The sequence below is a fragment of the Myotis brandtii genome, unplaced genomic scaffold (assembly GCF_000412655.1).
Source record: "Myotis brandtii unplaced genomic scaffold, ASM41265v1 scaffold298, whole genome shotgun sequence".
NCBI lineage: Eukaryota > Metazoa > Chordata > Mammalia > Chiroptera > Vespertilionidae > Myotis > Myotis brandtii.
The window spans coordinates 2718223-2721014 of NW_005361391.1; the positions used below are offsets into that span (position 1 = coordinate 2718223).

Consider the following 2792-nt stretch of genomic DNA (forward strand, 5'->3'; position numbering starts at 1 on the left):
CCCCCTGATGGGCCCTGCTCTGTGCGTGACAGGGGGCAGCGCCCCAACCCCCTGATTGGCCCTGCTCTGTGCGTGACAGGGGGTAGCATTGCAACCTCCCGATCCGCCCTGCTCTGTGCATGACAGGGGGCGGCGCCCCAATTCCCCAATCAGCCCTGCTCTGAGCCCGACCAGGGGCTGCACCTAGGAATTGGGCCTGCCCTCTGCCACCCGGGAGCAGGCCTAAGCCAGCAGGTCATTATCTCCTGAGGGGTCCCAGACTGCGAGAGGGCACAGGCCGGGCTGAGGGACCCCCTACCCCCCGCCCCCGAGTGCACAAATTTTTGTGCACCGGGCCTCTAGTGTTTAATAAATGAAAGCAAATCAGACATCAAAGTCATTATTTTCTGCAGACTAAGCAATAAGGTAACTACTACACAGAATGCTATAGGTCATGACATAACGCTTACTTGCTCAGAGTTTTCATACAAGCCACGCATGTTGTTTATCAAACTATATCTCCTAATATTTAATACAGTTGAATTAGTGATTGTAGTTCTCATATAATATTTTAGTTACAAGTACCTTATTAAGATAACTAACATTTGGACAGATTCACTGATTTTCCAGATTAGCATAATATATTTAAGAAAAAGAGCAAAAAGTAAAATGAAAACAGAACATGACAAGTTATTAAGGGAAAATAAGGTCAAGTTAAAAAGGGGAAAGTTGAAGTATCACTGAGGTGGAAATCAAAGCCTAGACATCCTATTTAATAATAGCCAAAAATGGTAATTGACCGTACCTTCGCTACACCTCCCATTGGCTAATCAGCATGATATGCAAATTAACCGCCAACAATGATGGCGGTTAATTTGCATATACTGGCTGGGAGCGAAGCAAGCCAGGCGGCCGAAAACAAGCTGGGTGGCGGAGGCAGGAGCAAAACAAGCTGGGCGGCGGAGGGAGGGGAAACAAAACAACACAAGCCGGACATCCCCCGAGGGGTCGCAGACTGCGAGAGGGCAGGCCAGGCAGCTGAGGGAGGCGGGAACGAAACAACCCAGGCCAGGAGGCTGAGGGAGGCGGGAACGAAACAACCCGGGCCGGGCAGCTGAGGGAGGCGGGAATGAAACAATGCAGGCCGGGGGGCTGAGGGAGGCGGGAACGAAACAACCCAGGCCGGGGGGCAGAGGGAGGCAGGAATGAAACAAGCTGGACATCCCCCGAGGGGTCCCAGACTGTGAGGGGGCACAGGCCGGGCTGAGGGCCCCCCCGCCCCCCCCCCCCCGTCTCCGAGTGCACAAATTGTTGTGCACCGTGCCTCTAGTTTGTTTAGAAGCAAACAGATCAACTATAAATTTCAGAGGTCAAGTTTATAAATTCAATACAGTATAAATCCTTTTGAATGTAAAAGCCAAGTTTAAATTAAAAGGTCTATAAACTGTTAACTTTTGGCCTTAAATAGTACGAATTCTTTTGATCAAAGGAGGCCACAACAGAAAAGATTGTATTATTTGATTTTATTTTACACTAGGTGATGGGCCCAAAGCAATCCCCCTGAATAAAGTTGACAATTAGCTTCACTGAGAACATTTTAAATAATGCATATTAAAACAAATATTCTGACCAATTGTTCTGCAATCCAAATATACAGTAGCTGGGGAAACAATGTTTAAAAAACAAAAGCCAATGTAAAATGACAGATTAAAACAACTGGAACAGTACAGGTTTTATATGGCTCTGAGTTCCCAGTTTTCTTATTGCATCATCAATGTCAGAAATCTGTTCCTTAAGCTGGCAGGATTTAAATAAATACCTTTTCTTCCTGATTTCATTTCACCTCTGGATCCATCCAATATTCTCTGGTGTCAATTAGGACTTTTCTTTGAAAGTCCCGAACGCTGACGTACCTCATCTTCCCAATCTGAAACTTGTTATCTCTGCTGCTGCAGTTCTGCTTGGAAGATGGCAGGCCTCTTGAAGTTTCACCAATCTTTTGCTTCTTTACAGTTTTTTCTGAAGTAACTTTTTTTTTCCTCTTTCACTTTTTGTCAACTTCATTCTCAGAATCACTGCCAGAAGAGCCTGAAGAAACAAGTTCCTTTGATTTAGGCATTGCTCCCCTACTGCTACCAAATAGGCCTGTGCTCACTCACTGGCTCTGGATAGATTTTATAAAGTATCAACTTAGTGCTTATGTTATCTTACATTTAATCTTATAGTGCTAATGGAATTTCTACATTTTAATTAATTTCCTATTAAATGTATTCAGAATCCTATATAATAAAAGTCTAATATGCAAATTGTCCCCTTTACCGGGAGTTCGACCGCTCACTATGATGTGCACTGACCACCAGGGGCAGCCCAGAACATGGCGGGCGTCGGTGACGCGGTGCTGGTAGTGGGTGGCAGTGGAGGTGCTGCCGGCCCCAGTGGGCCCCAAGGAGAGTGGGATTGTGGTGGGATGGTGGAGCAGGTGAGCAGGCGGTGCCAGGCCAAGGCGGGTGCGAGTGGAAGCCCTATCACCCTGCAGATGGCGACCAGCAGTTGGGGGTGGGGCCACCGCCTGGCTCCCAGGTGTGGAGGGAGCCAGGCAGTGGTCTAGGCCATGATCGATTGCCCTGCAGATAGCTACCAGTGGCGGCGGTGGGGGGCGGGGCTGCCGCCCGGCTCCCAAGCACTGAGTGAGCTGGTTGGGGGGGGAGGGGGCAACTGATCACCCCGCAGACTGTGACCAGCGACCAGCAGGCCCTGATCGCCCAATTGGGGCCAGGCCCTAGCTGGGACGGGAAACTGGGGGGGGGGGGGGG

At 49.1% G+C, this 2792-nt stretch overlaps 1 protein-coding gene and 1 pseudogene across 6 annotated transcripts in view; one reads left to right on the plus strand and one right to left on the minus strand.

The window, feature by feature from the left end:
* Window positions 1–2792, plus strand: part of EXOC2 (exocyst complex component 2) — a 286986-nt gene that overhangs the window by 127556 nt on the left and 156638 nt on the right. The gene's annotated exons all lie outside the window — the stretch shown is intronic.
* LOC102240445 lies at window positions 1687–2098 on the minus strand (annotated as a pseudogene).